Source organism: Mus pahari, chromosome 2 (assembly GCF_900095145.1).
Source record: "Mus pahari chromosome 2, PAHARI_EIJ_v1.1, whole genome shotgun sequence".
NCBI lineage: Eukaryota > Metazoa > Chordata > Mammalia > Rodentia > Muridae > Mus > Mus pahari.
In genome coordinates, this window is record NC_034591.1 from 131095425 (window position 1) to 131121964 (window position 26540).

The following is a 26540-nucleotide window of genomic DNA, read 5'->3' on the forward strand; positions in this document are numbered from 1 at the left end:
TATAATTATTATTAACCTGATATTAAAAATGTGTATAGTAGAGTTTTACATCATGTCAGTGACCCTACAGGTAAAACAAGAGAAGTGGATCAAACAGCTATCTGTTTCTTTTATGCAACTATTCTGACGAGAGTTTTGGGTGATGAGTCGTTTAATGGTGTGTTGGTTATTTCTAGAGAATATAAAGTTTTATATGCTCAGGAAAAGCAAATACTGGGTATGAAAATTAATGTGTATATTTGCATTTTGGCAGATTGGGATGTCTGAGGATTTAGAAAATCAACAAATTTTCAAAATATTTTTCTTTTTAATTATTCAGATTTGAAAGAAGCTGTGAACCATTGATATCCAAGGACATTTTTAAGAACAAGACTACCCTTTACTGGTATGTACATCAGAATAAATTACATTAATATAATTAATAAGTTATATTAAAATTGTGTTTTTAATTTTTTTACTACTGCAACACTTTCTCCTACATAATTTGCCAGTTAGTTGAGTTCATAATAACATACTTGTCTAAGACAAAACAAAGATAGGAAAATGGCCTAGTAATTGCACTATAATACAAACCTTTAAAAATAAACCTCTTATTTTCATACCCAAGTAATGACTCCAAGTGCATTCTTTTAGATTCTTATACTTACAACTGAAGTTAGATAAATATATCTTGTCTGGTCCTCATAAGCTATACAACCCTAATCTCTAGTCAGACAGAATTGGGTTCATATATACCAAACATGTTCTTTTCAAGGAGAATTGCTGATACCTACATGATAGTAGTTCCTCCTTGGGACTGACTAACATAGAGTATGGCTTCAGGGTCCATGGATAAAGTTATGTGAAATTCATTCTCTCTCAGAACCTGATCCTAGTGTATTAAGGGCAGTTTTCAGTCCCTACGTGTGTCTTTTTGACTGGAGACATAAGTTACTTTGAAGCTTTATGTAGTTTTAGGACTATTGATCATAGTCAACAAGGGAGGTCACAGTATGATCCATGTTTTTGAAACCTGCAGATGCATTTAAAATAAAAAACATCAGATAAATATATTCACAAATTAATGCAGCCTGCATTAGCATGTGTGTCGGTGCACGTTCTTTAGTTCTGTCTTCTGAGAGGACCTAGATAAGAGCCTCCCCAGCAGCAAACCAAACTGTGGTGTTCAAATGCCATTTTCTCTCAGAAGGAAATTGAGCTCTTCGTAGAAGAGGCTGATTCCAAAGCTGAGACAAAGGCAGTTCAACATAAGCCTGGAGAGCCATGCAGTGCCAGAGGCCAGGCAGGGTGAGCTCCAGGAGAGTCCCAGGGTGGAAAGAAGAGCCCAGCAGCCAACACTGAGACAATCTGAGCAATAAAGACACAAACTGTGGGACTACATTATAGATCCTCACGTGAAATATATGTAAGAGTTCTGATCAGTGTGAATAACTCCAGGGGAAATGAGTAAGTGAAGGTGGAGAGAGTGATGACTCTTCTTTACAGAAGAACTTAGGAAGGCGTGAAGGCAAGACGGAGTTGTCAGAGCACCACAGCAACTGTTGATGCAGGCTGGATCCACCAGTAAGCACTGACCTTAGTGGGTGGGTAAGAATGGAAGAAAAAACAGGATATTTGTACAGCTTCTAAGTATTTTCCCAATATGTATTAATTACAAATGGGAATGAAGATACTTACAGTACTGAGTCCTGGCGAGTACCAACCATAGCCAACAGCCAAGGTCCGTATCAACAGTAGTAAGACTCGGTGAGCTGTCTACCCTGTGAGGTATCCTGAGAGGGACACAGGGACATATTTGGTGTTCTTCCCAAAACTCCATGACCTCAGCTAAATTATGAGAAAGCATTAGGTAGACCCTGAAAAGAGACAGCTTAAAAATACCTGAGCATCATGCTTCAACAGCCTCAGAAGCATAAAAGACAGAGTTGGGAACCATCACCCGCCTAAAGGAAAGCAAGGAGACTTGGCAAGTGAATGTGGTGGATCCTGGCGCTGATGAGGGACTAATACTAGCAGGAAAACTGGAGAAATCCAGTTATATTATTTTTGATAATTGTGCTAGGGTTTGAATATGTGAACTGTGGGGAAAGATGCACAAGATAGAGATCTGTTGTCTTTTTATATTTTATATAAGTGTTAAGTTAAATCATTCCCAAGCTATAAAATGTTTTGGTTGTGGTTTCATTTATTATTTATTTAATTTATTTCAGTTTGGGGGATTGAACTCAGAGCCTTGCGAATTCTGGGTGAGCATCCTCCCACTGCTTTAAAAAGTCACATGGAAATTGCCAAATAATTTGCCCTTGGTTTTCACTGATTTATATGAATAGAGTTGCTGCTGGTAATTCATACACAAGTCAGAGGTATGAGGCAGGTGCCATCCCTTTCCCTAGAGTGGCTGGTTGTTATTTATGCTAGGGGCTAACTCCAGCTAAGTGCAAGCTAAGTGGCTTTCCCCCACTGAGATGCACCCCACCCCTTTGCTCCCTTTCTATGCATTTCCATCCCTTTCTCTACAAACCTGCCTCTGTTCAATCTACTTCAGGTAGCAGCCAGTGACTTGTAGCCTCTTAGAAAACCCTGAAAACTACACAGGAGTATATAGGACAGCCAAGCGCTAGAATATCTGCCTAGGAAGTATGTGTGCTACTCAGCACCCGTAGCTGGGGGTAGGGGGAAACAGATCCCAACTGCACACATCAGTACTTCTCTGGGAACTTTTAGCAAATTGTTTAATGAAGCTGGAGGCAGAATAGGATTTGAACGTTCAAACAAGAATTGCATAGTTTTTGTGTTTTGTTGTTGTTGTTGTTTGTTTGTTTTTAATCTCATCCATGTGCTCCTGGTCCCCAGTGTTTATTACCTAGAATCTTATATTTGACCGGTGAGATGAGGAAAGACTACTTGGCATCGGTCAGAAAGTCGGGGAGTGCAGTAAGTACAGGTAACACTAAGAGAACTTAACTGCTTAAAGGAAGCCAAGAGCAGCATTAAGTTTGCTTTCAAAATTGTTTTACCTTAGAAAAGCCTGAAGTGACTTAAAACAGAGAGGCCAAACCCTTCAAGATGAGGCAAATATGCAGTTTGGCATCAGAAGGAGTGATCTAAATTCAGTTATTTTGGCGTGAGAATTAAGTGCTAAGTATTTGGAATTTGACCCTGATTTTTTTTTTTCTTAGCTTGCTTGCATCTTTAACCAACTTAGTAAACTACATCAGTTAATAGTTTTTACGTGGGAGGAATAATGGCAGATGTACCTAAAGCAGTTAGACTCATAGAAAGTGGAGTGAGGACTACTGAGGCTGGGGTCAGGAGTCAGGCAAGAAAGTAAAACGGGAACAGTTGGCAATTGCAAGTTGAAAAAGTTCTGGCGGTGCCTGCTCACCACTTAACACCACTGAGTTGACATTTTAAAGTAACTTAAAGCAAGTAAAAATAGTTAAAATGGTAAATTTATGTATTGTTACCATAATAGAAAAAGGAAATTATAGGTATCTCCAATAGTCACATTCCAGGAAAGGCTATGGTGCCTCTACCCTTGGGAAGGTTTTGTTTTTAAACCCAGGGATGATTTTCTGAGCATAACTTGCTGACAGTTTAAATGGCCCCTGTGCCATAAATTGTGAAGATCAAAGAAAAACCCAAAGAGTTGCTTGTGGGTTAATTTACAACTAAGGCAACAAATCTAAACAAAGAAGAAAAGCCCCTATAAGAAATACGTTGACTGAGGGTAAGGGAGAAAAGAGTGTCTGTTGATTAAAGATATCTGAACTTGTTCAGTCCCAGGGATTTTATGACAGCCATTCAACTCTAGTTATACTGGTAGAGCAGACCACAACTGTGTAAATTGCTAATAGGACAAAGCAATCTCCATAGGTTTCTTTATGCGATGTAGGCAGTATAGGGGCCTGTCTCAGCATACCGCTCTGCCTCGCTGACCACAGGGTTGAAATTCTGATCATATATGATATTGAAACATTAAGAGTGAACAATTGGTATGTTCACAACAGTATGTAAAGCTAAAACAAATTACTTTGGATTTTAACTAATGGATGTGTTTTGTTTTATTTTTTTTCTTCTTTTTCTTAACTTGATTGTTCTGGGGATTAGACCCAGGGCTTTCCAGACTTTTAAAGTCTACACAGAGCTGCAATAAAGACAGACAGTCTTCTCTTTTCTCATTTGTATTTTTTTTAAGACTCGTTTTTATTAACTTTAATTACATATGGGTATGCATGTGGAAACCAGAGCTGTTGGGGCCCCTGGAGCTTGACAGCTGTGACCTGCTTGGGTACTGGGATCTGAACTTAGGTGTTCTGGAAGAGGAGCAAATGTCCATTCCATTGACCTTCTCTCTAGCCCTTTCTGGTTTTGTGAGACATGATTCCACGTACTCTATACCAGTCTAGAACTTACTATATAGTTCAAGCTGTCTTTATACTTGTGGCAATCTCTTGCCTCACAGCCAAAATGCTGGAATTTCAGGCCTGTGTATCACCTTCTTCCCCCCCCCCCCCATCACAAGGCTTTCAAACACAAATGCCTTGTACCTCTGTCACATTCATTTGTCTCCTTTGTTCCTCTTATCAGTTCCGTCTAAAACACTTTTATTCGTAAAAGGCTATGAAAATATGTTTAAAATAAACTATCACCATCACACAAAAACTTTTCTCCCATAGTTTTTCTAGTTCTTGTGAGGCATCCACTTACAATCCTGCTTGACTGGTCTTACAGTTGCTCAAACATTTACATTTTCTCTAGTCACTGCCTGACTTTTAGCATATTGCCATGGCAACAAGACTCTTCATTGTAGTGACCTTAGTGACATTACCTAATTAACTAAGCCAGGTTTTAAGTGCTATCCAATTTGTTTGTGTGTTAGTTTTGATTTGATTTTTTTTGATGATATAACTGCTTATGCTATTATATATCATATATGTTCTGGCACTTATTTAATTTTCAAGGTTTCAATTCTTCTTCAGTTAAGAATTTGTTAGTGGAAGTGCTTGGGTAATTATATTATTCTTGCTTTGTTAAGGTACTCTAGTAACAAATGAACAAAAAAGTTCAAATGACTTCCCTTTTCTTTGTTCTTCACCTTGTAAATACTAGGATTACAGGCCCGTGTGTAACCATAACCAGCTTGTGTAAATGAATTAGCATTTACCTGCGATCGTAACTTGTGATTTGGGGGTGGTGGAGGATGAGGGGGGTACAGAGTTTACCAGGTCTTTAGGAATAATATAACACAAGTGATTTTGTTGTTCTTATTGTTTTTCTTTTTTAAAAACATCAGGCTTGGAGATGTTGCTGAAGTGGTAGAGTGGTACTTTGTCCTAGTAGGTACAGCACTGGGGCCCCATTCTTACAGTCAAACAAACAACCCTACCAACCAATGAAACCAATAGTCTACTTTATAGCAAAGACTATTTCCTGTGGCTATACAAACTTAAATAAATTATAGCACTGCTATATGTGCAGATGACTAAGTCCATGTACTGTTGGCTAAGAAGAATGAATAGCAGCTTCCGAAAATGTAGGTCTAACAAAGTAGAATACAATCCAACTTTGAAATTATATTTATTTAGTGAAGTGTGATAATACAGGTCTGTAATCCCAGCACTCAGGAGGCTGAGATAGTAAGATCTCAAGTTCAAGGCCAGCTTGAGCTACATAGGGAGATGATGTCTCAAAAATATTTTTTTTGTCAATTAAAAATTTATTATTGGGGACTGGAGAGATTGCTCAGTGGTTAAGAGTTCAATTCCTAGCACCTACATGGTGCCTTATATCATCTCTAACTCCAGTTCCAGGGGATCCAATGCCCTCTTCTGGCCTTGTTAGGCACTAGGCACATACACAGTATACATATATACATGCAGGCAAAACACTTACACACATAAAATAAAAAATAAATAAATCTTTAAAAAATATTATTAACTATTTTAAGGGAATAAGGATCAACTATTTTCAATTTATGATTTTAATATTTGAAAGAATAATTTTAGGGTTAAGAAAACATATAAGGAAATTTTAATACATTTATTGTTTAAATGTATTAAAATGAACAGGAAAAAATAGATTATGGATGAAATTCCTTTTTATTGTTAACTCTTTTAAGGGATAAATCTATTCACTATCCTCTGTCCCTTATTTTATTTATCTTTAAAAAATAAAAATGAGTGTGTATGTACGTGCATGCCTATCCTTTAGTTCCTGCCAAATGACACACAGTTGTATGTAAGAGCTATTGTTATTCCATGGGACTAAGGGGAAGCAGCAGTGACATCTTTCATTTTATTTTAGTTTTTTTTTTTCCTTTAAGCTCATGAACTCCTTGTTCTCTGGTTCTTATGATCTGAAATTGTTTAAATTATTTGATGTTTTTAACCTTTTATACTCCTTGGCAGGACAGAGAAGATTAAGTGACGTAAACATCTTTAATAAACCTTAAAAGTCACAAGACTTAGTAGCCAGGACAAGAAACAATCAGGAATAAATTTCGGGGAAATACCATAATGGCATGAGTTTTGTTTTCTTTTGTTAGCAAACCACATGACTTTTTCCTTTCAAATCCAAGAGCATGTAGTGTGGGATCCTTTTAAGATTTCATTTTCATCTGCATCACAATAATATAGATTTCCCTGAGTTTACTCACTATAATTTGTGATTGCTTATCTGTGAAGGAAGTACAACAGCTCCCACTGGGGAAATACCATGTTAACTTGATCCTAAAATAAGAAATCTAAGGGAAAGGTCACATCCTAATAACTTGTGCAAATCTAAATTCCCATGGAGCTTTGAAATCATTTTGTATGAGTCGAGTATTAACAATGTGTTATTGAATTTCTTCCAGAGAGCATGGTAAAAATGAAGCACTTCTGTATCCAGAAGTGACTGCTGAGGTTTAAATTCAATCTAGTTTTGAATCTAGTTTTGCTAGTTTTCTACAATAAATATCCAGAGAAATTTAGCATGACTAATAAACCACAAGATCTGTTTTGGTTACTTTCACTGGAACTATAAGGATTGTTACTGGGGAGTAGTGAGAATGAATATCTTTCCTCCTACTGTGGATACACCTTATACTCAGCTTCTTTACTAACTGACCTTTAGAACCTACTATATAATTCCAGAAAAATGCATTGCCTGAGGAGTCAACAACTATGGTCTTTTCAGAAAATTGGCTCTAGTTCTCCAAGACTTCAGGCCTCGGTTTCTTTATCTGTTGAGTAGGAAGGTGTTTATTTAAGTAAGGACAAATTTATGGAAAACTTAGAAACTATAACCGGATTGTTCTTAGAGTATTACAATAATCATGGCTTTTACTCCTCCCACCCCCAGAGAAATAAAAACAGAAGTAAGTCAATTCACTCTGTACTGTTCACACCATCGTCTCCTACAAACCCCAGTCTGACCCTACTGATAAGTCAAGTCATTCCTGAAAATAGTAGGATTTTCATGAAAGTTGACGAATTATCCCAAGTTCAGAGAAATTCTGTTTACAACAAGGATTATTTTCTAGAACATACCTTTTCTCTGAAGACATATTGTTTTAAAAGTCTTAGAAATTTATTTATTTACAGGAAGGTGCAAATTACAAATTAAAGCAAAGCAGTTTGTGCCTTTTGTCTCCTTTTGGTTTTATGGGCCTTGTTCTTTAAAATATTGTTATCTATTTCTTTCATAATAATAGTGAACTTGCGGTAATTAAAAATTTATAGGCTTATATCTGGGTGCATTGCCTTTGGGACTCAGTCTGTGGCAAGAGCAAGATGTTTGTTAAGATTATTTACATATATCTGCATTTGACTTTCAACCTTGGACCTCATAGTGAAATACTACCACACAATAAGAAACACACACAGTTTATTTAGGGACTTGGGATATATGTGCTGTTCAGTGGTAGAATCCATGCTTAGCATGCACGAGGTCCAGTCCCTAAGCACCAAAAGCAAAATAAAACTACCCCCCCCAAAGCAACTTATTTGCTTAACTGTTTATCTGCGTGATAGAAGTTCAAAGAATTCATGAAACTCTTCAGTATTTCTTTAATAATCATTACTCAGGAAAAAATATTAACTTCATTCTTCATGCTAATTATTGTTACATACCAGCATGGAAAACCAGGAGATGTAGGAGGTCTTGGCACTACTGTACATTACCAGAGTAAAATGCCTTGTACTCACTTTGTACTCTTACAAATGAGAGTCCCTGAGCCTGACAGAGCACTCAGCCCTGCAGATTAACATCTTGCTGAAGAACAATCAGCCTGGGAGAGTGGCAACTAGCATGTGCTAAACTAAGGTGACAATTCTCCCTAAGTCATAGATGTGGGGTAGTTTTACAATCATCTTGCCAAGCCATATGATTATGTAAACCCACTGTTTTATCTTCCAGACTTTGGAATGAAAGTGATAGCAAGCATCTCAGAATACATACTTCCATATACTTCTGTTCCTGGGTGCTAAATTCTACTGGGGGATGGAGAGGAAGGAGTCTTTCTTGCCTTTCTCCCAATTGATTGCAAATATATCCCCAGATGAGCAGTCAGTCCATCACCTCATTTCATCTTCACTGCAGACCACCTTCTGAGCCTCTCTAAAACTCCAAGGTGATGTTCTGTCCCCATCAAAGGGAATGTCATAAGCATTGTGGCCAACGTCTCCATGTACTGTGGTGTGGTTACCACCAATAGTTCTGACACTAAACTTTCAACAACATCAAGTTCTTGACTGGACTGGACCAACTATATCCTGTCACTGTTGATAGAAAAATTAGTTTTTCTATAGTATACATCTTAAGAACACAGACTATCTAGTACTTAACACATTTCCTAGTAAATATTCCAGTTATAAAGTTATAATGCAACTAAAATTAAATTATTCAAACATTTTTGTTTCCAATAAATAAACATAGTATTATTAGCAGTCTTCATCGAGAAGTGTGTTTGTGAGTGTGTGTGTGTGTGTGTGTGTGTGTGTGTGTGTGTGTGTAAGATGAATGAGAAAGTCAAAGGTCAACCTCAGGTGTCCTTATTCAGGAACCATTCATTTTTGTTGTTGTTAATTTTTACTTATTGTTATTGTGAGTAATTGTGAGTATATTCATAATAAGGAGGTCATCCATGAAGATCAGAGGACACTTTTGTGCAGTTGGCTTTCTCCATCCACCTTTATGTGGTTCTGGAGCTTAGCTAGGTCACCAGGCTTGTGGGTGAGTGCCACTGAGCCCTCTCACCATGGGTGCCTTGTTTTTGAGACAAGATCTTTCATTGGCCTGGGACTCACTGAATAGGATAAGCTGTCCAGCAAGTGAGCCACGGGGATCGTCCTATGTCTACCTCTCCAGTGCTGGGAATATAGGCATGCACCATCACACTTGGCCTTTTTATGTTGGTGCTAGGGATCCCAACTCAGGTCTCACGGGTAACATGGCAGTACTTAACAACTGAACCATCTTGCCAGCCCTTAGGGTTTATCTTTCTATTACTAACCTGATCTATAAAGCATGCTATATAACTGCACTACTTTTTAAAATTCTGTGATTGACCATCCCTAATCTGAAATTTTGAGAGCTAACATGATAACCAATTAGAAAATTCCACACCTAACCTCATGTGACAGGTTGCTGTTAAAAGACAGGTATGTAACAGATACTATATAAAACTACTTTCAGACCATGGATCTAAAGGGTCCATGAAGCATAAATGAACTTTGGGCATAGTCTTGAGCCTGTCATCCAAGATATCTCAGAATATAAATGCAAATATTAAAAAATCTGAAATTCAAAAACATCCCTGTTGGATAAGATATATTTATCCCATATTTAATCTGATTGTTTTATTTTAATTTAATTTAATTTATTTTCAGACAGGGTCTTGCTATGTTGTCTTGGCTGGCTTGGAACTTACTAAGTAGACCAGGCTGGTCTCAAACTCATTGCCTCTCTGCCTCTCTGCCTCTGCCTCCAGAATGCTGAGGTTAAAGGCATTTGCCACCGCACCTGGCCCAACAGACTACTCTTTGTGACATTTTGTTGTTACAAATATTGAAAATAAGTCCACAAAAAGTACACATAGATACTTTATCAGTTTTTTTTCTGTCTCTATAACTAAGGGTAAGGAACAGTCAGGTCACAGAACAATTCTGACCACTCAGCTTTCTATAGCAAGGCTTCTAAGCTAGGGCCAGATTGTTGTTATTGTTCCTATTTTTCCCCTTGGACCTCTTTTACATATCCAGTACTGTGCTAGACAGAATGGCATTATGATATATTCCTGGCTCATGGTTTTGTTTTAGAGACAGTCCCTAGAAAGGAAGAGAATTAAGCAATAGAGCTTGGTGTATATTTGGGGAACAGTGTGGTAAAATCCATAGGAGAAAGCATACGTGCAGAGCCAAGATGCTCAACACCTGCCACCTGGCCTTGTTAACCATGAACCCTCCAAGAAAGATGTGAATACACCATATGGAAGAAGTCAGACATTTCAATGATAAGGTAAGGAGGGTTTTAAGGTATCAGTATACCCTCCTTACCTTATCATTGAATTTGGAAGAATTTGGACTTGATCCTAGATTCAGTGGGGAGCATCAAGGCTTGGGATAGGGGAGTAACAGGATCATAGCTGTGCTCAGCAGGGACCAGTGAAAGATATCTTAATATCAGTTGACACCACGTGGTGATTGAATACATAGAAAGAGGAAGAGAAAAGGTTGAAATGGCTTTTTTTTTTTTAAGGACAAGATCTCACTCACTATGTAGCTCTGGGTGGCCTAGAATTCAACATGTAGACCAGGCTGGCTTTGAATTCACAGAGATCTGCCTGCCTCTGCCACCTGAGTGCAGGATTAAAGGTGTGCAGCATCATGCCCTGTAACTTTTGAGTAATATAAAGGATAGGGGTATGAAAAGAAATGGGTATAGAGTTGTGTTGGAGGAGGAAGATGAGCAGCTTCTGGATTTATTGAAACTGAACTGAAGATGCAACAGCTGATAGAAAGGCCCAGGGCAACACCTATGTGAAAGTATTTGACTGACCTTCATCTTAAAAGTTAGAAGTAGACATATCAGTTTGAATGTCTTCAGTATCAGTTGAAGAAATCATTGACAATGAGCCCCTGAGATACAACTCAGAAGCTAGATGGAGCACACATACCTATAATCTTAGCACTTAAGAGGTCAAAATCTGAGCTACTCAGGGAATTGCTGACTAGCCAGAGTTACACAGTGAAACCTTGTCTCAAAGAAACTAAAAACAATGAAGCAAATAGTTACTCAGTAAATGTCTGTATTTTGCTAACTGTGAAATGTTTTTTGGAAGACAATTAAAAAAAAACCTACCAACATAGTCTCCATTATGCTTAGCATACACTATAGCATATGACACTTAGTAGCTAATCAATAACTATTTATTAGATGAATGAAAGCTGACCTACAAAGTAAAATGTCACCAACAAAGAGACTTTATGGTATTATTTCTTTTTTGCTCTCCTCTCAGTCCCTTTCTTGAGAATTTAGGGGCTTGTTAATCATATCTCCATAGTTGCTTGGTGTGACTAACTGGTTTTCCTTGATTTTAATTGAGTTTTTCACTTGTCTGCTATGTTTAACTTTTGTTAAAAAGGAAATAAACTCACGAATTGACTGAATTTAATGGAAATTAGGTTTTCAAAAATGCCCTGTGTAGTAACTTAAACATTGATTTGATTCTTAGTATTTTCCACCTTTGGTTAACTTAAAATTTTCCAAGTATGATTTTATTTTAAGAAGGGACTATACTTATATTGTCATAGAAAGGTTTTCTAAGTAACAAAAAAATCTATGTATTAACAAACCTAGTGATGCTGGTTTAAGAAAAACTAAAACCACAAGAAGCCACCCCAAATTTAGTAATGCTTTCCACTAAACCCATGATTTGAGTTGTCCTCCAGCTAGCCAAGAGTTTCCAAATATCACTGTAATATCTTATACTTCCTATGGATTCTTTCAACCCCACCAAACCTCAAATGTGGTGGACTGGATTGAAAAAAAACCAAAGTTGGACAATATAGTTTATTGCACTTACACTGAAAATATTTTGCCAAGATGAACTGAGACCTAGAAGAAGTACATCTGAATTTACAGCAGCCCAGTGATACTGAATAACCTATCCAGACCACTCCAGCACCAAGCCAGCCTATAGCTTCTATACTCTGCACAATGGGAAAGTTATGGCTGCAAATAGAGGCCACTGATTCTTTCCATTTTCTCTGATCAGAAATGAATGGAGTCAAACATTTCACACTTAGCAGGCCAGTTCCAGCCATCTGATGATTTCAAGACATCTTTGTCTCTTTCTCATTATGGAGTTTCAAGCTTGGCAGGTTATCTCTGAAATTCCCTTTCCCCCAGGTAGAAATTTAGAGTATTTGTTTGTATAAAGAAAAATGCAGATTTTCATAAATGGCTCTTTGGTTCTTGGGTAGAAACTAAAACCCCAAGCAAGACAGCCAGGCAGCTACAAACTGAAGGCTCATTGGGAGCTGCTGAGAAGGTGGGTAGAGGCGGCCAGCATGCAAAAGTACTTGGTAATTGGCAATGGTGTGTTCCATTTTAGATATTAGCTTCTTTTTTAGCCTGGACTACCGCATTATTTTAGAAGAGTGGCCAATTTGCTGTGATATATACATAGAAATAACCTTGGAAGAACTTACTTTGCAGTTTGAGGGGTGAAGTGGGAAACAAACAAACAAACAAACAAACAAAAAACCACTAGCAGAAGAGGCAGAAATTCATTGTTTTAACCAAAGCTACATCTTCCTCCCTGGCCAGGGCATTTCAGTGGTTCATTTGCCTCCCAAAGACAGAGAGCCATGGTGACCTTCCGTGTTAGGAGTCTGTACACCTATAAATCAGCAATCTAAGTGGAATCTTGGCAGATGAGACTTTACTCAGGAAACCAGCATTTTGTTTATATTTAGATAATTTTAGCACATGGCCTCTGGGCACGTGGTAAGAACTCCAGTAAAAAGAAGTCTAGAGAACAGAATACTTGCTGTGAGTGGTCACCTCCCCCTTTTTCCACTCAGTTTAGTCCCAAGTAGCCTCAGAGGTACAAGGGAGGAGAGGGGGAGTCCACCAGTTAGAGATGTGAACTCTTAAGTGAGGAGCCAGAACCCACGCAGAAGGAATACCACAGAGTATTAGGAATGCAGATGGTGATTTTCCAGTCCTGTTGAGAGCAGCATCCCTTCTCCATGGCAAAGAGATAATGGTGAATGTCTTGTGTGGTTGACTTAGATGTGGGCAAGTCCTTCAGACATACAGTCTTATCACAACTGAGGTGTCGATCCCAGATCAAAGTTGAAACTGGTGCCCTTTGTCATTGACCAAAAATCAAGCAAACTGAACTAAGAATGATGGCAAAGTGGAAAATAAAAGAACTGCTCTTGGAGTGTGCCGGTGAGGCAATCCTGCTGTCACTTTTCCTCCCTTGGTTCTGAGTGTCATTCAGTCTTGACTGCCACCTTCCCTAGTGAGGGATAAAAGAATACTCAGAGATCAGAATGTTCAGGCTTGTAGTTTTACCTTGAGACCTTTAAGATTTACCTGTAAGAATGATTCATGATTTGCCTGGGCACAGAATGAAGGTGTGGGCCACTTTGGGGGGATGAACTCAGATCAGCAGGTGGCAGGTGGTTATTCAATGCTTACCCTGTGAGTTCTTCTGTTTATGGTGCTGGATATGGACCAACATATGCTAGTATGCATGCTCTGCCACGGAGTTGCACCTGACCCCAATCTTGATTCCTAAGTACTTTATGATTCTTTTAGATCATGATTCACTCAGAGTTTAAACAGTCAGTCAGTAGACAAGCTATTCATCTCTCCCTTTTTGTTGTAGAAAAATATATCAAACAAAAAATTATCATTTTAACTAAACTCAAGGACATTAATAATATTTACAGTATTGCACAGCTTTCTCTTATATCTATTTCTAAAACTTTTCTGTCATAGAGACTAAGTTCTGTACCCCTCATTGCTCATTTCTAGCTTTGAGACTATCTCTCTTCTGATTTCTGCCTTTTAAAATTCTGCCTATCCCAATTATTTCATCTCAACAGGAATCACATGATATCTGTTGTTTTACTCGTGGTTTGTTTTCCTTGTCACAATGTCTTTAAGGTTCATTCACATGCCATAGCATGCATCGGAATGCCATTCCTTTTTGTGTCTGAATAATACTCTGTTTTATGTGTGCATCACATTTTATTCATACAGCTGTTGCGTGAACATTTATGTTGTTTAACCTTTTTCTTTGCCAATTACACTGCAATGACCTTTTATTTTCACATGTATGTTGGAGTTTCTGCTTTCATTCCTTTGAGATACTTAGGAGTAGAGCCACTCAATCACATGGTGAATTAATCCATTTTTAATTGATACAACAAAATAGACAAGGTTGAATACTTTGAAAAGAAAACAGACTTTAGCTCGCAGCACTAAAGACTTCAAAGCATAGTTCTGGCCTTGACTGGGTGCTGGCAATGACCTTAGAGAGTAATATCACAATACAAGGAGTTAGGGCAAGGGTTGAGGGGAGTAACAGGGGGCTGCACAGAAGCCTGGGTAGGGCAAATCTTGCTTTTTGTGTAACAACTCTTTGGGGAGAACTAACCAGGGTCCCAAGAGAAGTGTCACAGTCACTTCTGAAGCTGTATGCCACCATCTCTCACCTTTTTATAGTCCCACCACCATTTACTATCAGAACACTTGGGACCAGACTTCCAACACATAAACCTTTAGGGAGGAACAAGCTATATCTAAATACTTACATGTGATGATTCCATGGAAGTTTATTGTTTTATGCCATTTACCTTGAACTTGCTATCTTCCTGCCTCAGTCTTTCAATTGTTGTACTTATCAGGTATGATTGGCTTATGGTTTACTTTTTCGAGAACTGCCAAGCTGAATTCCACTACCATTTCAGCAATCTACATTCCAACCAGCAATACATTCAGATTCTAAGTTTCCATGTTCTTTTCAGCAATATAACAGCCATCTTGTCAGATTTAAAGTGTTATCCCACCATGGTTTTGCTTTTTTCTTTTTATCTTATGACTCTTGAGAGTCTTCTCATATCATTGGTTATTTATACATTTTTTTTTTTGAAAAATGCCCATTCAGGTCCCTTGCCCACTTTTTTATTTCTTTGTTTCCCCCTTGCTGTCTCTTGTTTCCCTTTCACATTTAAGTCTGTTTTCTCTCATCCTTCTCCAGATGATAAAACTCTCATGCCCTCTAAATGCAGGTAGATGTTTTCATCAGCCTCCACTGGCCAACACAATGCAAAAGCTGAGTGCTTTCATGCTGTTGCCTAACAGCATTACCCAAGAGCCTGTTGCTCTTCAAATGCATTCCTTGGTGCAGTGGGATTGCTTGTGTTCTTTCTAAGATCTACCTTCACAAGCCCACATGTGGGGCTGATTCACTGGGAAGAAATGTGGAAGATAAACATCTATTTTTCTCAGAATGTTGAAACTTTGGATCTTAAAGAGGCCATTGATGTCTTAAGTGAGGACCCACAGATTCTTGCAGATCCACACATGAATGTAAAGATACTATGTCTTTGTGTCATGACAAGTCATTATAAAGACTGAATCCCACAAGTTAAGCACATATCTTTGGGTCTGGAGATAGCTCAGTGGTTAAAAGTGCTTGCTGCTCTTCTAAAGGGCACAAATTAGGTTCCCAACACCCACATGAGAGAGCTCACAGCTACCTGTAACTCCAGCTTCAGAGAATCCAGCACCCTCTTCTGGCCTCTGTGGGCATTGCTCACATGTGCCATTCACACACACACACACACACACACACACACACACACACACACACACACACACATAAATAATAAAATAGGGCTGGTTAGGTAACTTGTCCAGCACAGCACAAGTAGATGTTTTCATCAGCCATCATTTGGAGACAAAAGGCCCAAGCTCAGAGCCTGCCTCCTGGAGGAAAGGACTTGGGGTACTTCTGGTAAAGGGAAGCAGGTGGTAGAGGCACGGAGAAAGGAAGTTGGAGGGCAACACCAAACTCTAATCGCCATTGTTCTTTGTTGCTATGCTACTGCAATGAGTCCACAGTGTGGTAGGGAAAACAGAGGGTGATCAAGCTGTCATAGAATGGTGGAACCACAAGGGAGGAAAGGAGCATGCTAAGTTGCTTAGAACAGGAGGTGACTTTATTTGTCTTTGTTGGAAGAAGTGGTTTTTATACACTGACAAATGGATATGAAGTTACCTTAGGGAGTTGTAAGAACAGCAAGGGCAAAGGGAAATGGAGGCTCTGAGGTGGAAAAGCTGCTCTCTTAGTGACTTAAAAGGAAAGGAGTTGATCGAAGCTTCAGAAAAAAATGGAAGTTTAGGTTTAAGACAGAAGTCAGCTTGAAGTTAAGGTAGGGTGGGGAGTGGTGTTCTCTATTTGGCATCCTTGGAGGATCCCTCTGGCTACAGCAGGGGAGTTAGCTGGAAGAGATAAGAGCAGATGGGACAGCTGAAGGGAAACCAAGGGGAGGTGTACGTGAGAGGTGGTTGGTCTAAATTATAGGAGTAAGGAGGCAGAGAAGGGGCCAAATGTGACTACTTAACAAATCCAGTCCAAAGGATGTAGCTGTTGGCACAAACGTGAATGACCTTCCATAGATGACCAGCTAGGTGATGATGGGTCCAACCACCTAGAAAATAGGGATCAATGAAAGAGGAGGACTTTAGGGGAACTGATGCAACTTTAGTTTATGACCATTAACTTGGAGTTGTCTGTGGTATGTGTGTGTGTGTGTGTGTGTGTGTGTGTTACTTTTATTTTTTTACAGTCTAGTCATTACCCACTCTCAGTCCACCCTCCCACAGTTCCACTTCCCATTCCTCCTCCCTTCTGTGTCCAAGAGGATGTCCCCATACCCACACCCCACCCCGCCAGGCCTCCCTGCTCCCTGGGGCCTCAAGTCTCTCTAGGGTTAGGCTTTCATCTTCTCTCACTCAGGCCAAACCAGGCAGTCCTCTGCCGTATAAGTGTTGGGGCCTCAGACAAGCTAATGTGTGCTGCCTGGTTGGTGGCTCATTGTCTGAGGGATCTCAGGGGTCCAGGTTAGTTGAGACTGCTGGTCTTCCTATGGTCATCCTCCTCCTCAGCTTCTTCCAGCCTTTCCCTAATTCAACCACAGGGGTCCCTGACTTCAGTCCATTGGGAAGGTGTAAGCATCTGCATCTGTCTCAATCAGCTGCTTGTTGGGCCTCTTGGAGGACAGCCACGCTAGGCTCCTGTCTGTAAGCACCCATAGAATCACCAATAGTGTCAGGCCTTGGAGCCTCCCCTTGAGATGGATCCCAAGTTGGGCTGGTCACTGGATCTCCTTTCCCTCAGTCTCCATTTTTGTCCCTGAAGTTCTTTTAGACAGAAACAATTCTGGGTCAGGGTTTTTGACTGTGGGATGGCAACCCCATCCCTCCATTTGATGCCCTGTCTTTCTACTGGAGGTGGACTCTGTCAAATAAATATTTGTCTATGGGGCTGATCCTCAGAGAGAGTACTGATACAGAAACATAAATCAGTACCCACAACATCTCTGATATTTTCAAATCTTACATGCCAGGGTAGTTTTATGCCAATGATTGTCAAGTTGAACAGTTTTCCAGTTCTTTTGATAGAGTCTTATAATATGAAGAGGTGGTCAACCCATGCAAGGAATGATTGTTCTTGGTAAACCAACTGTTTGTTTGTTTGTTTGTTTGTTTGTAGAGCAGCACTGGGCTTGAACCCAGGGCCTCAAACATGCTAATACAACATTCTGCCTCTGTGCTCCACCCCAGGCTCCCATTCTTGGTAAATTAAATTTCTGCTCAACTCAGTGACCTAGAACACTCTTTCCATTTCCAGTTGTGTAAAATCTTCCTTCAGCATAGTAAGCATTTTTTTTTGTATTTTGGTAAATGTTATAGGACAAATTAAAATGTAGATTAAATTTAGATAGCTCCAAATTGATGAGTTTGGAACTTTTACTATCATAGTTTTATTTTAAGTAATGACATTTGACTGTAGGTATAAAAAACATAAAAGGTAATTTCAGGAAACAGTTTAGAAGTTGCTCTTTTAAAGAATTAGGTCACTTTTCAACCTTCATTCCCTCTTTAGCATCTATTCATTTTTTCTAAAGGTGTGGAGACAGCTCGCCGAAGCCATGCTCCTGTCCTGCTGGCTGTGTGGTCACCAGCCACCCAAACAATAAGTTTTGCAGAGGGGAAATAAATAGGTCATTCATAAGGCAGGCAAACATGAGGGCACAGAAGGCCTGAGCTCCGAGCCGGCCTCCTGGAGGGAAGAGCCTGGGGTACTTCTGGAAAGGCATGGAAAAAGGAAGGTGAAACCGGCAGTGTAATTTAACTCCATGGCTCTTCCTGCACATGTGTTCAGAACACGGCAGTGCTATCGTACCTTTGAAAGGGATTTTCTTACATCACAGGGTCACCCAATGGACACTACTTGCACATGCCTAAGTAGTGAGGCAATTGGTATCCTGGATGATGTGGCAAAGATGTTGTGGACAGCAAAGCTAATGGCTGGTATGGCTTAGCTACCAGAACTCTAAACTCCATAATATAAGCGAGTAAAGTCAGAGGGTTTATTCAAGTCTTCCCAGTGCTTCACACCTTTCAGTACAAATCAGTTAGATGTCATTTTTTAATTTAATGTATGGGTTTGGTATAATTTCAGCCACTATGATTAAGTATGTAATGTTTTCCTAGTATTATTGATTTTGTGTAATATATAATCCAGTTTTTTCAAAATTATTTCACTAGAATTAAAAGTAAGCATATGTATATATACATACAGTAAATGGTCATAATGTTTATATTAGGTTTGAGTGAGCTAAGTCATGAACAGACTATACCAGGGATCTTTCAAATGGTGGTAATAACTTGTGTATATGGCTATATATGTTTATATATTCGAGCACATGTGAATATGAATGCTCATACATGGGTACATATGTGCATGGAGTGTCTGTGCTCCGTGACTACATTGTGTGTCTTCTTTGCTTGCTTTCCACATTATTTTTTTTTTCTTTGAGACCTCAGGAATCCTTTCACACTTCACACCAGAAGAGACCTTTGTACAGAGCTCTCAAGAATGAATATGAACAGGCAAAAAGCTTTCTGAACACAGACAAGGCCCCAAGAAGGAAAAGCAAGCAAATGACATGTTTGTAGATAAAGTCTAAGAGCCAGAAAGTAATAGGACATGAAATTAGCTGTGCCCTGCAGAGAGTTGTTGGTGATGTTAAGGTCCCTATACCATGGAGTTGATTTTTTAAGGCATTCATTATTTGTTGACTGATGTCAGGAACTGTACTAATTTGACTGCCCATGAAATCTAAGATCTGAGACAGCATACTTGCCTAGTCTGAACTGGTTTTGGTATCAGTTTTTCCCATCAATAAAATGAAAATTTTAAGAATTTAATAATAAGCATAAAAACATTAATAAAATTTTAAAAAGGGATCTCTCACTGAACCTGGATATCATGGATTTGGTGAGACTGACTGGCTTGTGAGATTCAAGGATCTGCCTGTCTCTACTCTACCAAACACCCAGAGATGGGGTTTTATATATCTTCCTTTCTACTGTCCCACTTTCCTTTGTAAATGTGTGCTGGAGATTTGAACTCAGGTCTTCGTGCTTGAGCAACAAACACTTTATTGAATAAGCTATCTCCCCAGCCCTGATTTCCCTAATGTTTCCCTAATAAGGAAACATTTATACTTTCTGTGTGCCAAGCACTGTTCAATTCAGGCTCCTTTCTTTTCTTGTGTTTTGTTTGAAACAAGGTCCCACAGTGTAGTGTCGACTGGCTTGGAATGCACAGAGATCCACCTGCCTTGGCTTCCTGGCTACTTGTGTCCTACCATGCCTGGCTCTTGCTTGTTTGCTTGCTTTTTCATATGCTGGCTTTCTTCCTCCCACCCCTCTCTGTTGCTGAGAGTTGAACCCAGAGGTTCAAAGATTTTGAAGGCTTGAATCACAGCCCGAACCTTCATATTTTTTTCTTTCAACCTTCATAAGAATCACCTACAACAGTGATTCTTAACCTTCGTAATGCTACAATGCTTTAATACGGTTCCCCATGCTGTGGTGACCCCAAACATAAAGTTATTCCATTGCTTCTTCTTCATAACTATAATTTGCTACTATGAATCATAATGCAGTATTTGTGTTTCCTATCGTCTTAGATGACCCCTGTGAAAGAGTTGTTTGACTCCAAAGGGGTCGCAACCTACAGGTGGAGACCCATTGGTCTACACTGATGAAACTTCAGACTTAGTTTACACACACAGCTACACCACTAATTGTAGAGGTGATGTTGGAACTCAAACCATGATGCATTTCTTGAATCTATATCTTTATACCTCACCGAAAGTCTGAAGACCCATAGTCCTAGTGCATACCTTGGCTAAACCATTTATCAGAAATTTAAAACAAGATAATTTATTTACCTGCATGGTCTCTCCCACCCTGGCCATATTTTACTTCTTCTTTCCTAGCATTCCATCTTTCTTCTACACATGTTCATTCCTTCTGTTATTAATTGGTTCATTAGTCAGTCTTTATTCATACTAAATAGTAAAGCCATATCAAATAATGGAGATAGGAATGGGAAAATAAAAGCTGTACTCCCAGAGGGTGTGTCCTGCTCTCATGCAAGCCTTCCCTGAAATCCCATGTCTTCCACTGGGACTTTTCCAGGAGCCATCCCACTTGACATGTTCCTCTGAATCCCTGTGAAATTTTTTAATCTTGGTATTAGCTTGGCAATTAGCCAGGTCTACCTTTTGACATCTCCTCTGGTGTTGGCTCAATCTTTATTCAAATCATAAGCCATTGCCTAACATGTCACTGTACTGTCACTGGCTTCTCTGGCAAGATTACAGATACTTTAAGGGGAGACTTATACTCTTGTGCATTTCCCACAGTGTCTTATAAATTGCAAACAGTTTTAATTTGGTTGATCCTCTTGCCTCAGCCTCTGATGATCAGGATTTTTGTTGTTTTGTTGTTGTTTCTGTGTGTTTTATTTCAGGTTGATCTGACACATCTTTGATAATTTGGGTTAAATATCTTTTTATACAGATTTCACTTCCTGATTCAATGATTTAGACCAAGTTATTCAGTTTTCTTGAGTGTCATCTTTTGGAAAAATGGGAATTATTTGAATTTCTCAACATTAAATAGGTACTATATACTAAAACATGTTCTGTTACTGCTAAAAGATTATATCATCATAATTAGTCATTTTGAACTTCATGGTCAGTTCTGTCCTGAATCTCTAGTAAACTGCCATATCTCTCTTATTACTTGAATTCTCATATGATCTACTTTAATCTTTATCTACCAATCACCTCTTTACATCAAATATTGTTATTGCTTTATTTATTTCTACTTCCTTATTTTGTTTATTACCAAGGCTAACTCTTTTTTTCCTTTAGACAGTTTTGGTATGTAACTCATGGTGGAATTGAACCCTTAATCTTCCTGCCCCAACTTTCTGAGTTCTGGGTTTATTAGTGTACACTCACCCTGACGTCCCAACTCTTAATCTTATTTATGACCTTGGATTAAAATGGTGTAAACTGTACTCAGCTAGTGGGAAATGATGGCTCTTCTGTTTCACAGGTCCATTACTGAACAAAAAAAGGGGCAGGAATCAAAATTGTTAGTTTTCTTTCAAGGTAGTTTGATCAATTTACCTTCAAGTTACATGAAACTTGAAAGATATTCTCATTAGGAGATTAGGAGTACTCTCATTAATGATGTACTATCATTAGGAGTTAGCTATTAAGGTTTACTTTGAACTATAATAGAGGGTTTGTTGTTGTCGTTGTTGTATTTGTGTGAAGTGTGTCTTTGCAATTTGTTTTGTTTTGTTTTGGCTAGACAACAGGCTGACCTCAATCTTGCTGCAGTCCTTCTGCCTCTGCTTCCTGGGTTCTGGGTTCTAGGCAGGCACCACACCTCATTCTTCCCCAACACCAGCACCCTATGTGTATAGTCTCTAGAGAATACATTAGACCAGTGCTTTTAAAGATGTGTATTATCGCTGGGCGGTGGTGGCACACACCTTTAATCCCAGCACTTGGGAGGCAGAGACAGGCGGATTTCTGAGTTTGAGGCCAGCCTGGTCTACAAAGTGAGTTCCAGGACAGCCAAGGCTATACACAGAAACCCTGTCTCAACCCCCCCCCCAAGAAAGATGTGTATTATCTTAGGTCATATTTACAGGTCCTTGGCAGAGTTGGTAATATCCCAGAACACAATCATTTCTCTAGTTGAAACATATGATTTAGACTCCTGAGGTGCTAAGAATTTACTAAGTTGAATTATTCTGGATTTTGCTGGTTAGGTTAATTGTAGTCATCAAACCCACTGTTGCGCTATTATCTTCCTTGAAATTGGCTATTTTACCTATTCTTGTTTATACTAAGGTAAGTACTTCATCAAGTTTTTTTTAGAAGTATGGTCTCTGTGTGGTTAATGTATCTCCTGTTTTGGAAGCCTTGAAATGCACAAATTGACTATTGTTATTGTTATTTATGTTGAAAGATATTAAAATGAGATTTGTAATCTAAGTGGGCATTAATTATTTCACATCTGGTGGCTTGAGAAGTGGCCAGATACAACACTCCTTAATGCAAGAGAGCCTAGGGCAAAAACTGTGCAATTCCCACCCTCCTTTGCAAAACAACTGCCTGTGTGAACCTTCAATGTTTGATAGAGAAAGAGAGAGAAGAAATTTTACAACACTACATTCTACTACAGGCTTTTTTTAAAACAAAAACAAAAACAAAAAGTGCTATATGTCCTGGATCAATGAGCTAAATGTCAGAAGGAGAAGGTTATAAGGGACAAACAAACAACAAAGACAGCACTGACCTAGTTGCTAGTTGCTGAGGACCAAAGGCATCAGGACACCTATCCTCTCCTCATCTCCTGACCTTGCTTAATTTTAAAGTGATGATGACCTGGTTTGCCTATGACAGTTTCAGTTCATGCCCAAGGTTCTATGTACATTGCTAACAGTGCCTTGTTTCCTTAATACACGTCCTGGCTAGGAGTTGATAAAGTATCTAATCATCTTAATGGAACCCCTTTATCTCAGAGACTTACTCAACAAGGTTAAGTAGAATGAATGATGAGAATGAATTCAAGGGAAAGAGCAACATTTAAGCTAGGACAGTGCAAGAAACAAAAACTGATCAGCATTTTCAGTAAAATAAAGTCATAGGAGATGTCATTCCTTTTCTCAGCCTTGGCCACTCAGGATGTCAAGGGAGAAAGATTTGAGCCAAGTAAAAGGCCAGCCTGGAGAACAAAGCATAGTGTCTTTTAAAAAAGAAAAAAATCTCAGTACTAGGATAAAGGCCAAGTTGGAAAGTGATTTATGTATACTATGAACATCATAGGAGACAGCAGGAGCATTCTAGGGAGTTGGGGACAGGCAGAGAAGAATGGCAGCAAGGAGTTCAGGAGCATGTGGTACCTGTAATGCAAGACTAACTTTAAGTTTCCTGTCTGTCTTCCAAGGGTGTCTTTCACCTCTTCATACTTTCTGAAGACTAGCACTTCTGCTATCCAATAGAAACACTTCAGAGAAGAAAACCATGTAAGAGATAATAGTTCCATAGAAAAATGGAAAGACTTGTGTTCTTGATAAGTCTAGTCTTTGAAAAGTGTAACCAAACATCACTGCCACTTATCTACAGAAATTTAGTTTTAAGAACTCAGCTTAGTGCGCATGTGTGTGTTTTCTTCCTCAGAGAGCCTTCCAGGTTGGTAGCTGTTCTTTTTCTAGTAACTGTTGCACAGCATCTTTATTTCAAGTGAGTAGTGATTAAAGTAATAGCTTCTATTGCAAAGTCTACAGAAGCACACAAAGCAAAGAGTCCCTCGTAATGGATCCCATCACCCAGAAGTAACTGCTGTTAGCATCATAGGTTCCAGCTCTCAGCGTGTGCATTTTATTTACTTACCTGCTTGGGAATGCTAGGGTTCCACCACTAAGCTACATCCCTATCTTGCATGTATATTTTCATACTTATTCAATAAAGCTTTAAAATTATAATCTTAAGGGAAATGTTTTTAGTGTTCTGGTCACAACAGAAGGAAATAATATCTTCTGTTCATATAGGAGTATTATATTGGTTTGGTTTTTGTTTGTTTTCCTCGAATAGGGCCTTTCCATATTGTCCAGGCTAGCCTCAAACTCTTCAGTTCAAGTGATCTTCTTACCTTAGCCTCAAGAATGTCTGAAACCACAGAAGTACAATACTGCCCCTAGCTACATAGAGCTTTAAAATTTATAAAGTTTTTCATACAGTAACATGTTTTCATCGTAATGTTTTCTCTACAATAGGACAGTTGTTACTTTTGGGTTTTGTTTTTTTTTTTGTTTTTTTTTTTGTTTTTTTTTTTGTTTTTTTGCTTTGTTTTGATTTTTTGTTTTTGTTTTTGTTTTTCAAGACAGAGTTTCTCTGTATATCCCTGGCTGTCCTGGAACTCAGTCTGTAGACCAGGTTGGCCTTGAACTCACAGAGATCTGCCTGCCTTTCCATTGGGATCAAAGGCTTGTATTACCACTGCTGACCTACTTCCTGGGTTTTTTGTAGGAAGAAGTCAAAGCCAAAGCACCCAGTGACTTGAAAAATGCATTTTAAACCCTTTGCCATCACTGTTCTTTCTGTGTATGACTCCAGACATTTGGTATACTAGAAGTTTCAAGTATCAGAATCCAAACTAAAGAACTTGTTATGAGCAACCAGTTATTTTATTGGGTCAAGGAAGAATATTGTGATTAACAGTCTTTAGGTTTGTTTGGGAAGTTTTTCAAGGGATGAAAACTGTCTTAGCACCGCTTCTGAAAGCAAACACCAGGCAACGCTTCTTACAGACATTTAAGTTTGGGTAGAAAGCTTTCCTAAGGCCTTGAGAGATAGTGCATCATCTTCGTGGGATTTAACCGTCACAATAAGCAATCCAGTCTTAAATACCTAATGCTATATTAGTAATTATCATTAAAGTTAAGTGCACTTTCTTCTCTATCTTTAAAGGAGTTAACAGTATGTACTTGGAGAGGTAAAACAGACATATGAAATAAATTAGGTCTAGATTGTATGACATCAACTCCATTCAGTGAATGATTAATAAAGGACAGGATATAATAAATGCTCATTTACTAGGTGTCAACCAAGAAAACATATAGCAGTTAAATATTATAGTAGAAATAAGGCCATGAGTCCTGATGGATGACATAAAACAGGAACACACATGCATTCATTCATCTACTCAGTACTTACTGAGCATCTTCTGTGTACCAGAGGCATACAAGCATGAAGAAAAATTCTTTTAAATAAAATTTAAGTCTCATATTGAGAAGGACCAATAAGATGTGAAAGTAGGGTGGTGTGTGTGTGTGTGTGTGTGTGTGTGTGTGTGTGTCTATGTGAATATGTAGTCATAAGGATAATCCTATGCATAAGTTAGGCTAATTTTATTTAAGGACAAGAACACATAGCATTTAAAATGTATCAAATAGAAGAGCTCAAAGAAAGGATTAGATGCCATCTATTCTCTGTACTTTCCCTAACTCTGCTTGAAAAATCAGGAATTGAGACCAGAGTTGTTGTGACTTACCTCAGTTCATAGATCAATTTAGTGACATAACTTAAGGTTGAGGCCAGCTTCTCACTTTTCCCCTTACACTGTCCTGCCTTGTCTCCTATCTCCTCCCCCTCCCCCATCTCCTCCTCTTCCTTTGGTTTCTTTATGAAACAGGAATTTCATTTTGTAGCCCAGGCTGGCCTCAAACTGGTAGGCGATGCTCCTTCTCCAGCATCCCAAGTGCTGGGCCACAGGCACAAGCTACTTCATTCTTCAGTCCTGAAATTAACTAAAACACTTCTTTTCTTTCCCCCTAGTACTATGAATGCTAGACTTCAAATTCTAGATTAAAGATTTGGGTTAAAATCATCATTTGACAATTAGCAGAAAAAAATATGATTTAGAAAATGAACGTTTCACAATTCAATTTCAAGAGACATCTTGTTTATAAATCCAAAAAAGGTTTACTGAGATTAACACATACAACTTAAAGTAAATTCTTGTAACCATACCTCACATATATTCTAGATGCAACTCAGTCACAACTTGCTATGTGATTCTTCATAAACCATGTCTTTGTTTTCTGTACTTAGGAAATGAGAGAGTTAGAGGCTGGAGAATACCCATTTTGATTGGTTCATGACTGCCTATAAATCCAACTTCAGGAGGTCTAGTGTCCTCTTTGGGCCTCTGAGGGCAGAAGTACACATATAGCAGACACTAATATAAATACACAGATATACATACACGGAAGAAAGAAAGAAAGAAAGAAAGAAAGAAAGAAAGAAAGAAAGAAAGAAAGAAAGAAAGAAAGAAAGAAAGAAAGAAAGAAAGAAAGAAAGAAAGGA

General features: G+C 38.7%; 1 protein-coding gene across 5 annotated transcripts in view; it reads left to right on the plus strand.

Annotated features, from left to right (window-relative positions):
• The window catches only part of Pparg (peroxisome proliferator activated receptor gamma), a 129188-nt gene that overhangs the window by 22092 nt on the left and 80556 nt on the right, over positions 1–26540 (plus strand). For all 5 annotated transcript variants that reach the window (XM_021191865.1, XM_021191866.2, XM_029535224.1 and 2 more), the window contains exon 2: positions 320–385. The gene's annotated coding sequence lies outside the window, so the exon portion shown is untranslated. The remainder of the gene's footprint in view (positions 1–319; positions 386–26540) is intronic.